At 32.9% G+C, this 13,200-nt stretch overlaps 1 protein-coding gene across 2 annotated transcripts in view; it reads left to right on the forward strand.

Annotated features, from left to right (window-relative positions):
- Octbeta2R (Octopamine beta2 receptor) overlaps positions 1 to 13,200 on the forward strand; it is a 393,700-nt gene that overhangs the window by 271,597 nt on the left and 108,903 nt on the right. For both annotated transcript variants that reach the window (XM_081734504.1, XM_081734505.1), the window contains one exon: positions 5,663 to 5,763. The gene's annotated coding sequence lies outside the window, so the exon portion shown is untranslated. The remainder of the gene's footprint in view (positions 1 to 5,662; positions 5,764 to 13,200) is intronic.

Raw genomic sequence — 13,200 nt, forward strand, 5'->3', positions numbered from 1 at the left:
TAGATATGGGGTGTGCGGTGGCTCAGAAGTAGAGCGTTCCGATCCTTGGTTCGATCCCAGCTCTCGCCGTGTGGACTTTGTGGTGGACAAACATCGTGATCGTGGGATTTCTCGCGATTCTCCCGTTTCCTCCCACTCTCTTCATGTCACTCATCTCTCATCATCACCGTCTCCTTTATCCTAACCGGCAAAAACGTGGGACTTAAAACATAAAGATTTCATTTCGCATACTAGATGTAACAAATTCTACAAAGAAACAAATCCAAGGATACATATTTTTACCTACATCATTGCGAAATGGATCTTCTATTCTATTTTGAAATGCTGAGAGTTCTTTAAATAACCCCACTTATTCTAAAAGAAGTTGGAAATACTAAATGTCCCTTGAATAATTTAGTATCAAGTTGCCGTGTCATTAAGTAAGTGGTTGCGCTCACTTTCCAACACCAATATCGTCCACTGACATATACCGTTCACACACGAGTTTCTTTGACTTCGGCGGAAGTCTTTTCAGTCTGCAAATGACTCTGCATAAGAAACCTTGAATGGAAAAAGAAAGAAAATTTTTTAAAAAAATTAAAAGTTTTGGCTTCACACAGAGAGGTTTTTGTGGGACTTTACGCAGAGGAAAACACCTGCCCAGAAGTATGTTAAAAATCGCCAAGAATAACATATCATCACCAGCATAACCGTTTGTAAAAATGGTCAATGTCATCCACTCGCACAGTTTTGCTTGCTACTCGGACTCCGAAATTACAGACACCATAGTGTTTTTCTACTTACTTCGGAAGTTGGTATGTAATTGTATGTTTTGGCAAAGTTTCTAATGACTGTTTGAAATAGCTTGAAAAAAAGCCTAAGCCTACGGTTAAATAATAATGTGTTACCCCCACTGTGGAATAAACATGTTATGTAATGTCTCACGCTGTGTTCGAATGAACTCCATGCTGTGTCTTGTGCAAATACCTTTCTTATGGTTCACAAGAATATGATTACTCAAGTTTAATACTTAATTATATTAAACGCTCTCTACCTAGAGTTACCTATGACATTTTAAAAGATAATGGCTTTTTTTTTTAACAAAAATATTTATATTAGCTGAAAAATTTCTTAATGGTATAGTGAAAAAAAAATATAATTCATATACCTAAACTTTTACAATACCAATTACGGAAATATTAAGGTTTTTCCCTATTAGCTTATAATTTAACTCTACTGTATCTTCATAGAAATCGCACATTGCTGCAATATTAACAATTATTTACATATACGTGGGCCGTTCAATGTATACGTTTCTCTAAGCTGTAACAAAAATTTATTGTTAATTTGTAAGCTATACACACGTGTGTAGGCGAGTCTTTCCTTAGGTTCCTACAGAATGTCCATTGAGATTCAGGAATTAGTCTCACCGTTGCACCAATATGTCCAAACGTTTTGCCAAAAATCAGGGTTCTGGCTATTTAGCCCTATTCCAGATTCTTCTTCACTTCATCTGTTTCGAAACGCTCACCTTGCAATTCAGCCTTAATTGTAACTCAGTGCTAAATTGATACTGTATGAAGAGTGGAGCAGCTGCTCCCGTCCTAATTCTTCAATTTTGTGTCTTGTTTGCGTGCTGAGTGGGGGATGGGCGTTAATCGTGAAGAAGAGACCAGGTAGTTTACTTAGTAGATACGGTCTTGCGTTTCCCTTAAGAATAGTTCAGATTCGACATAAGTGACCTAGTCTCCTGTCAACTGCTGATGAAGATATGAAGCAGAATGGGAGGGAGGAGAGTGCTAAATAGCCATAGCCCTCATTTTTTGCAAAGAGATTGGACAAATTGGTGCAGGCACGTAGCCAAGGGGGGGGGGGGTCCGGACCCCTCCCTTCGAGACCATAAATGAAAAAAATTAAGGAAGGATGAAACAAAATGAAATGAGAAAAAGAAGGATCAGCGTTAAAAATAAACTACAGGAAGCTTTTGGTTACTCTTTCTTATGAGGAAATTTGTATTACTTGCAATACATGGTTGCGAGGTAAGCGATATATCCTGGAAGAGTCAGGGAATTTGAAATTTCTAGAAAAGTTGCGGAATTCTCAGAATTTCTGTTAATAGTCAGGGAGATTTCAAGCTTCCGAAAGCATACTGCCGTTGTGTAACAGCGTGGACATTTTTTATCATAATTTTTCGTTATCGCATCCTTGCAATATCAAACATATTATTTCAAAAACAATTTTCTACTGCTCCTTTAACCTGTCATTTGAAACAGACAGTAGTTGACGGAGTAATAAAAACAAAAATGTATGTGGAAAGAAAGTTCTGATTATATTTGATTCAACAGAAAAAGGAACGCAGATATTGCAAAATATTTTACAAGACATTATTGAGTATATAGGCCTACTTTTTATAATAGTGAATATGTACCTTTTATAATAGTTTAGTTCATAATGAAAGGAAAATTGTTCTATTTGAATAAACAGAGGAAGGATGTAAATATTGTATAATCTTTTTCAATACTTTTTTTATTTTACTCGAGATTTCTTCATAATTTATTAAAATACTTACCAACATATCCTCACAAACCAATATATGTTTATAGTAAAATAGTTTAGATTGATCGAGCTCCTGAGCCTTCAGAATTTTATGTTACCCCCCCCCCCCCGTTACGAAATCCTGGCTAAACGAACCAATATATGTTCCGATAAAATTGTTTAGAATGATCGAGCCCCTGGTGTGATGACCACAGTACTTCATGTCATGGACCCCCCCCCCCTTCACGGCCTGATTGGTGTAGCAGTGAGACAAATGCCTGAATCTCAATGAAGATTATGTGGAGAGGTGAGAAAGAAACCCACCTACACATGTATCTATAGTTTACAAATGTATTTTTTTACAGCTTAGGGAAACTTATATATTGTACGATTCACGTATATAAGAATCACGAAGTTGACGTATTAGTTGTCTGTACTCTCCTAAAATATAACATTTCTTAATTTTTTTTCTACTAAAAAACCCGCCTAGCTGAACTTTTTTTTTAGGGCCCGGTTCGGATAAAAGAAGACATGTGGTAACCCTGTCCGTAGTGCTAGAGACAAAAGAGGGCAATGGGCTGCTGTATGAACCATATTTCAATAGGTAAAGCGCTGTCAATGCAGCAGTTTTCAAATAATTTTGGGTTATATATCATTACCCACACTGTATGTATGTTATCATCTTGTTAGTGGTATAATGAAAAAGATTGATTAGTGAGGACTTCAACATTAGTTTAATCTAATTATGATAGGTGGCATGAACTTTTAGGATTACAAAAGAAATCGTTTTACTCTAAAATTACGCATGGAGATTTTCACTTTGATAAGCTTGAAGTAATCTGTCGATTGCTTTATGTCTTAGCAATGGACATTTTTCCCCTTTTTGTTACTCTCTAATAACATTGCAGAATTCAGTACAATTCGAAATGGTTGTGCAAATTACTGAAAACCCTTTAAATATATCTCCAATTGTCCTATGATTCCGGGTCAGAACTGAGGTTTCTTTTTCTCTTTTCTAATACCTTATAGGTATAATACGCTGTTCTTCTGTTTCTTTCAGTGTACTGTACGCAAGAGTATCAGTTCCCTCCCCACAAGATTCCTAACGCACCACCCCTAATTTTTACTGAGTTCTCCCTCACAAAATCTGCATCTACTTTTAAACTTTCACAATAATTCTCACCTTCAATCCTACTCCATGTTTCCTCATTTTGATTGAAACGTGTTCTTCTTTTTAATTCATATCAACTTTTTAGTTGGTAACACCTTTTCAAATCTCTCAAGTACTTTTCGCGCTTCTCTTCTCTTAAAATTTCAATGACGCAGGTTGCGTCATAATACCCTTTTTGTACACCAAAATGATACGAGACTAGAGTGCGTCATCTTCCGTTTCATGAATGGGTGAAATGAGTAATGAATTTATGTCACTTGAAATTATTCTGGCGTCCTAGTAGTAAATCCGTAAAAATCTTAGACATAAGATTTTTGTAGGTTATTGACAATTGTAAATTCATGTAGTAAAAACTACATTACAAAACTAACGTTGATAAAGTCATCATAAGGAGGATGTATCAAATAGTTGTAAGACTGATTACAAACTTGGATTTTTGGTCTTTCCAATGTCGTGCTTTTGTCTCCTTTGGGTGATTTCGTTTTTGAACTCCACACGTCCGAAATCGCAGAGAGAATTATGGATCACTCGGTATATTTGTAATAATATTTAGAATTACAAGTTCTATCTTCTAATTAAGGACTTTGGTTTACCAAAACTCTTTTATATATTGACTCTGTCCGTATGTCCGGCCTTTCGTCCGTCTGGGAGACCAAAAATCTCAAGAACTAACTGAATCCCGACCAAATTTGGTCACGATGTAGAGAAAACAAAAAGTTAGGAACAGAATAGGTTGATGAAAGTGGTATCTAAACCGGAAGTAGTAGAAATGAACAATTTCCGGTTTTTATGTTGATCACTATAGACTACAAACAGCAATACAGGATGGCCCATAAATATATGATGTTTCAATGACTAAAGTAAAGAAACAAGCAGCATAACTTGAACATAAAATAGAACATGATTACATTACTCTCATATCTTTCCTTACAAGCATTTTGATCTCTGTTCTCCAAATCGACACATGCCTGAAGATGAAGATCAACGTTATCACAAGCAGCTTAACAGACCTGTACTGGTATCTTGTGGAACTCTTCTGTGATAGCTTCCCGTAGTTCGGCCAAATTGCGTAGGTAGTTTTCATACACTTAAAACATCTTATAAGAATAAGTCAGGTAGTCTCAAATCGGGAGATCAAGCTGGGAATTCCGCAGACCCACGTCAACTGATCCAGTGGTTCGGGAATTTTTCGTTCAGCCACTCGCACATTGGTATGGCACTAACAGTTCTGGTAAGTCCAGTAACCGTTATTCCCACTCTAAGGCTACACAGTGTTGCCATATGGAGACTTTTAGTCCAGAATTACAAATACTACAATCAGTTAAACATCGTATACACAATTATGGGCCATCCTATATATATATAGGAAGAAGCTGTTCTTGCAATCGATTAAGCATCCCAAGAATACGTTTCATCTTAACTTTCAATTAAAGCGAGAAGCGGCAGAAAATCAAGAACTTCTTGTTTTAACGGTGATGACCGTAGAATGAAAATCGTAATAGATAGCGAGAAACGGTTTTGGATAATCAATTAAGCATGCCAAGAATATATTTTATCTCCACTCTAATTTTTCTACTAAAACCGGAAGTGGCATAAATCAACCACTTCTGGTTTTAATGATGATCATTCTAGAGTTAAAACATGAATAGATACAAAGAAGCTGTTTTCTGCAGTCAATTAAGCGCCCCAAGAGTATATTCCACCTCCGCTCTAATGACTCTACTAAAACCGGAAGTGTAGAAAACCTGCTACCACTTCCGGTTACAGTATTAATTGGGAAAATATCACGTGATACAAACCAAACTCCTTCTCGTGGTGTACACATGACACTGTTACTTGTTCTTAACATTTTAGCGCCGATATTGAGTACAAGTAAGTATTATTACCTATGTCTATTCAGTTAGAAATAGCAGGATGTTTATGATTTACCTATGAACAATATTCTAATTTAGTATGTTTTCTTTTTATGTGTTTTAGGGGTATTTGGCTGGATGGACCAAGTAAAACTTAGTGGGTCAGATGATTGAGTAACGTTCTTTCATCATACGTCATGTGAACCCAATGAAAACTAATTTTTGGTAAGTAATCTTGAGTTTATTTTTCTGTTGGAATTTAAATCATATGGTAAAGAGTGGTGTATTGTAGTAACAAGTATTTTTGCTGAACTAACTATTTACAACTACTACATTAGTCTTTAAGTACAAGCTATGATAAATTGACAGATTACTTTTTTCTACTTATTGTGTTAGTAAAAAAGTATGATGCAGTGAAACATTTATTATCCATATTGAAGGTATTTGAACATAATCCGGAAATGCATAAATCTGGATAGTTGGGGAAATCATATATATAAAAAGTCAAAAAGTTACATGGTGAGATAAAAAGAAACAATTCTGTAAAATAACTTTTGCTTAATAAAAGATGACCTTAATGCTTGTTGAAAATAAGAGTGTTTTTACTATAAACGCTTTAAAAGATTATCCCAGTTACGTAAGAAGTAACGATCATGGCTCTAATAAAACACGCCCACGCTTGGATAAATTTCTAATTGTTTTTTTTTTTTTTTTTTTAATACAGTAAATTCTGTCTTCAGTGGACCCTTTTATTAAACGGAAACTTGTGTTAAACGGAAATATTTCACGGTCCCATGAATATAATGCCAAAAACAGTTTTCAATTTCTTAGTAGATAGATATAATGAAAGTTCATTTAATGCAAAAAAAAAAAAAAAAAAGATTTGCGCAACGCAACGACAACGATGTTCACACCGTACAAACCTGAGTATAATTATTGCTGTTACCAAGCCTAAAACATGGCTTCGAAGCTACATGTGTACGTTCGTGCGTAGAGACATTGCTGGCCTGTCGAGTCAAAATTTACTCTTAAATTGTTTTCGTGGTACGATTTGTTCGTGACTAGATTCGTTCGTAACCCGAGTTACCACAGTAATTTGTTTTGACAATATATAGACTGTAAAAGTTCTTTTGTTTTTTAGCCTTCCAAGCTCTGTCATACGCAAGTATATGTGGAAGGTCTTATGGAGTAGTTTTATCAGTCGGTCTGCCTGAGCCTTCCAAACTCTGCTATGCATAAGTATACGTGGAAGGTTTTATAGAGTAGCTTTATCCGTCTGTCTGTCTAAGCATTCCAATCTCAATTATGTACAAGTATATGTGGAAGGTCTTATAGACTAGTTTTATCTGTCGGTTTATCTGAGCCTTCCGAACTCTGCTAAGCACAAGTATGTGTGGAAGGTCGTATAGAGTAGTTTTACCAGTCTGTCTGTCTGTCAATAGATATCAGAGCAAAAAATGATAGAATCCAGGACGAAACAATCTTTTGGTATGGATTCTAGTAGATTCTACTCCTCCTGTCTCTCTTTGGAATCTAAAGTTGTTGATCTACTATTTTCTGGTTTCAACATTGGATTCCCATAGAGAAAATGGAAGATAAAAAGATGCTCAGATATACACGGGATAAAATGGACTTCTATCCTACTAAGCAGCAAACTATGGTTTAACCCCTCCTTTGATCACATACTGGATCCGCCACTATATATATATATATATATATATATATATATATATATATATATATATATATATATATATATATATATATATATATATGTTAGTACTACGCTATTCTTTACAAAGACATCTAGTATTATAAGATGATCTCAAATATTGCGTAATAAGGAAATAATATTTTGAAAACTATTTAATATATCATCTTTTATTCCTTAAGTAATCAATGTAATCCTTAAGAAATCAACGTAACATTTATCGTTAAGAAGTACTTTAAAAAATAATAAACTTTTGCAACAGGATATCAACATGAGTGAATCTTCTTATCTATGAAATTTACTTTCGCAGATAAATAAGTTCATTACACTTAACATTTATCGTGTGATTTATGAGTATAGGCAGTCAATAGGTGTCTAGTATTATATTATACAGGATTGTCCACATGTGTGGATAAATCTAAATAAAACTGAAACACTGTATAAAACATTTTAAAAAACAAACTCTAGCTAAACTTTCTTCCTTTAGCTTGTATAGCGATAAAATTGTACACAAGAATTAGACCATTGTGTAAGCTTCTTTCTTTAACTTGCAGCAATAAAGTTTAAATTATTACTGATGAAACTTTCCTCAGTAGCCGCCACTGAATGGTATAAGTTAATATTTTAGCTAGAAATAAAATCTGAAACAACCAAATATTTTGTTTCATTTATTTCCGGCTCACGAATATCAGTATGGGACTTTTTAATACGGAGAAGTGGGTATTCAGGTGTTTTTAAAGCAAGATTGTACATGCTGTCTAGCTCGGAATTCTGAAAGCTTAGAGACAACCTGAACCTAATAACAAATAAACAAACTATACAAATAGGTATTTATGCCAATTATAAATATATAAGGCGATTTGAACAGAAATACTGAAAATATATATCTAAGAAAAGTTTTGCTTCTGCCACTAAGAGACATCTGAAAGAATTATTACAGGAAGTTTGTAGGTAGAAGGAAAAATCTGTGATAAGTTCTATATTTTGCGTATTTTTAGTTTTTTTTTCTCTCTATAATCTTCCTTCCCCCACCTGCCCAAAAAATCTGCTACGGTAGAGAAAAATGTTGGAAGGTGCGTTTACTCCCATCTGACTCAAGGCCAGCTTTTTTATCTTTTCCGTATCTTCTTAAATATTACGTAAGTTTATTAACGGTGTCTCTACCGTAAAGATTGGCTATATTTAGAACCTATTAGAGAGGCGTGCAAAGTCATTGCCTTTTGCTTCATTTAATATGCATATATATATATATATATATATATATATATATATATATATATATATATATATATATACGTATGTATATATGAGCATAACTGTAGAACTTAACTGTATGAGTCATAAATGCCACACTTCTGGAAATTAATGGACTCATTCGCTATAGGTGGGGAAATTATATTACTGAAAAAATAATGAAAAAGTTTTTGTACTGGCAACCCTGTCTCACTGACTGACATTTATTGACTGTACAGCTTGGTATCGTTGTTCTTCAAATTAATATTAGCACTAATTGTTAATTAACTTAAGTATTTTGTGTGTAGTATAAAATGTAATCTCTGACTCTTTAACGAAGAATAAGCATGCATTCACGAGATGCTACACTTTTGATTTATTTACCATATTTACGTCATTTCAAACTTCATAATATGCTTATATTTACACTTGAACTTCAGTTTCATTCACTTTTCCACTTAGGTTATTAGCTTCTATTATACAAAGGGTTTTTCTTTTATTATTGTTTTATTTGCTTTGTTTAAAAAACAGAATATTTAAAAAGGAATGGCAAAATTTTGTTAATTAAAATAGCTGTTCAGTATCTTAGATCAGTGTCTTCTTCCCGTTCTCATCTCAAACAAAAAAAATTTCTAACAAAATTTTCACTTAAAAATTTCAAACTAAAAAAATCAAAACAATATTTTGAAACAAAAAATTCAAAACAATGTTTTGAAACTAAAAAAAAATATTCAAAAAAGTTTTTGAACAAGAAATTCAAAAAAAAAAAAAATAAAAATAAAATAAAATAAAAAATTTTCTCCGAAATTTGAACTTTTGACAATTTTTCACCCATGAAAGGGGACGAGAAGGACCCCGAAAACTTACAGAGGTACATACAGATGTCTAGTATACAGAAAAACCACATGTTTTATAGTGGTATAAAATATCCCCTCACGGGATACCAATTTCGCTACTCTATCTACAGCTCAATTAGCTAGATATTTGGTCCTACACTTCGATACTAAATTTTTAGATTTGGCAATTTCCAAAATTTAAGGGGAGTAGTCCTACGTACTTCTGCCAAAATTTAGGAGGTGGGCCAAGGTACCCCTGCCAAAATGTACAGGGGTGGTTCTAGGTACCCCTAGGTCATTGACTCCGGGCCAAAGTCCTTGACCTGTGACCTTTAAGTCATTAAGCCATATGAGGGCTTATTACTGTTACATACATGTACCTGTTTCTCATTTTATCCTCTTCAGCTTTCATTTATCGATTCGTAACCACTTCAGCAACTTTCTCTTAGTAAATATACCCCCAAAGGGTACAATCCTATTGTTTGTGTACTGGCGTTGTATATTCCTGTAATGTCACGAACGACCATTTATAATCTTGACTATTATTAGAAGTTTTATTTCAGCTTTTGGTGCAAGATCCGACAGTCGTTTTTAGTCTTATTGACGCAAAACGAATCGATTAATTACGAAGTTTTAAAGCGTAAGCAAATTGAATTCAACTGGTTGTGCATATGGAACTTAGAAAAACAAAAAGCCGTTACATACCAACTCCAAAACCTCAAACACTCTGAGAAACAATGTATCAGATTCTTTTGTTCTTTACTATGATTATGCATCATTGCTTTCTTTTTTTCGATTTTACGTTATACTTTCCACGATGATTTGACAACAAATGCGTTCGAAATATTGAAAGAATTTCTAATTTTTTTTCCTGTATTACAAAAGTGGATTGCGGTGAAAATTAATTATGTTGAGAAATAACAGAAAGAAGAACTCGAACACACAGATGTTTATGAAAATAATAGAAACACCTAAAGAAAATACAACTTAACCTGACTAATACAGCGTAGAGTCGTGCATTATCCTGCAGAATAACTCTGATTCGTAGTAGAATGGAGGCATGCAAGTCATGCATGATTATTTGAGAAACAGCATTATTACCATTTCTCATGCAGTAATTTAGTAAGGTTTGTCAGTGGCGGTAGAGGAGGATATCTGCTCCGAAATCCGAGCTTCAGAACTGGTCAAATATGTTCAGTAATATTGAGGCTTGGGTAGCATTTCTCGAGTCTCTCAAGCAACACTAATTTATACAACATAGTTTTAACGCTACAAGATTTATAGTATATAAACTATAAATCGATAAAGAGATTGCACGAACATAATAAAGAGCATCTATCAACGTTTAAAGATACGCAAATCATTACGTCTTGCTCCAATAATAAATATGATTTAAACGATGTTATATCATATCCCTTCGTGGTTCTCTAGTGATACGGAAGTATTCTGGTAACTTCTAGATTAAATTTATAAAAAAGACAGATCAAAAATTTTGTACAAAAATTTACGAAACAAGACTAGAAAATTTTCGGGACAAGACGAAAAAAGCTTTTCGAGAATCGAGACGAGACGGAAAGAATTTCAGAATCGAGACGAGATGAGACTTCTACAGAATTCTCAATAAAGAGACGAAAAAAAAAACTTATAAGCAACATTACTATTGGGTGCATATGTATCGCTTCAAGATGTTATAACATTTTACGACACTTAAGTACAAAAACATGTGACTTAAAATTTGTTTATAGCCTATGCAGCAAGTATATTTAGATGCTGAACATATTCTTACTTTTTCTTAAAATCTTTTCTAAAAATAATAGAAAGCGAACGTAACATCAATATGTATTAAACTAAATTTAAAGCAGGGGTGCCCACAAGGGGGGGCTATGACGCAAACTGCGTCATTGAAATATTTGGGGGTTACAAATCATATAAATATGTTTGAGGGGGTGTAAAAATTAATCGAAAAAAAATTTTTCATGGAAGAACACCTACGGATAGACAATTGAGGGGGTGGGTGTGTGTCATGGACATGAGGGGGGTGGGCACCACTGTTTAAAGAAAGCAACAACTCATACTTATGCGTCAACTTTCGTGTTTACGCATTTATGTAATTCCCATATTCGATCTAGTTCCATACTAACGTACTGAACTTCGATATTTACAGACGAAAACTGGCTTACGCATAGCAGTTAGGTATTTAGCACTTAAAAGTCATTCACACATTAAAGGTTTATATGCACATACGTATTTTATGTGTCTTTGTTTTCAAGTTTTATGTTTATATTTAATATAACACGTTTTGATGTATGACATGCATTGAAGTTTCACATTTACACTTAATACTCCTTACGTATTTGTTCCATGTATACATATTCAATGTAACTTACACATTTTAATGCTTAATTTGATATAAGACATTTTGATGCATTAAATATAGAAGTATGAAACTTTAACATGTAAATCATTCGGATCATATAAATCTAGAACCTGTATTATGAAAATTACTGTAAATTTATGTATGACTCTTTAATACCTAAGTTATATTAAACATAAATGTCAAGCGTTAAAACGTAAATTACATTAAATATATAAATCTGAGACTTTAACACATAAGTTATAGCCAGCATAAGTATGAAACTTAATACGAAACACATATTAAACAAGTAAACATGTAAGTTACATTAGGCATAATACACATTAAAACTTCATGTTTGATGTAATTTACATATTAAAGTTCCATATTTATATAATTAATGTAAGTTACATTAAGCATAACACACATTAAAACCTCATGTTTATAAATAACTTACGTATTAAAGTTCCGTATTTATTTGTTTAATGTATGTTAGTATTAAGTTTCATACTTATGCTAGATATAACTTATGTGTTAAACTTATAGATTTGTGTGTTTAATGTAGTTTACGTTTTAACACTTGACATTTAAGGTTGGTATAACTTATGTATTAGAGTTATATTCATAAATTTAAAATAATTTTCATAATAAAAGTTCTAGATTTCTATGCTTCGAGTAATTTCCATGTTAAAGTGTCACACTTATGTATTTAAATTTTAATATAATTTAAGAATTAAAATATTTTAGTCTTATTCACATGCTTGATATAACATATTGGTTAATAGCAAAGTTCCATTTTTATATAACTAATATAGCTTAACTATTACAGTAATACTAATGTTAATATAATGTATAAAATAACTTAATTTCGAAAGAAGTTTGATATGCACATATTTAGGATAATTCATATACTGAAAGTATATATTATTTATTTAGGTTCCATATACACACATATTTAAAGTAAAACACATACCAAAACTTCATATTTGTGTAAATCATGTTAAGTAACTTAGGTATTGAAAGTTTTTATACAAGTCAAATGCTACAGTCGCTTTAATGTGAAAATTCTGTTATTGATAAAAAAAAATTGAAAATGTTTAAATTTGTATAGTTTCACTTTACTGAATGAAGCTTCCTTTTAAGGGAATAATAGTACCTCCGGTGTGCACTTTTAGCATAAGTTTCACTTAGTGCATACCTGGAGAAGTGAAACTAGAAACCGGTTTGTTTGTTTGTTGAATTTAAACTTGAAACCAGTTTGTTTGTTTGTTTGTTTGTTGAAGTTTAAACTTGGAACCGGTTTGTTTGTTTATTTACTGAAATTTAAACTTCAAACCGGCTTGTTTGCTTATGAAGTTTAAACTTGAAACTGGCTATTTTGTTTGTTTATTGAAGTTTAAATTAGAAACCAGTTTGTTTGTTTGTTTGTTTGTTGAAGTTTAAACTTGGAACCGGTTTGTTTGTTTATTTATTGAAATTTAAACTTCAAACCGGCTTGTTTGTTTATGAAGTTTAAATTAGAAACCGGT

This window comes from Thermobia domestica, chromosome 12 (genome assembly GCF_964235325.1).
Source record: "Thermobia domestica chromosome 12, izTheDome1.hap1.1, whole genome shotgun sequence".
Classification (NCBI taxonomy): Eukaryota; Metazoa; Arthropoda; class Insecta; order Zygentoma; family Lepismatidae; genus Thermobia; species Thermobia domestica.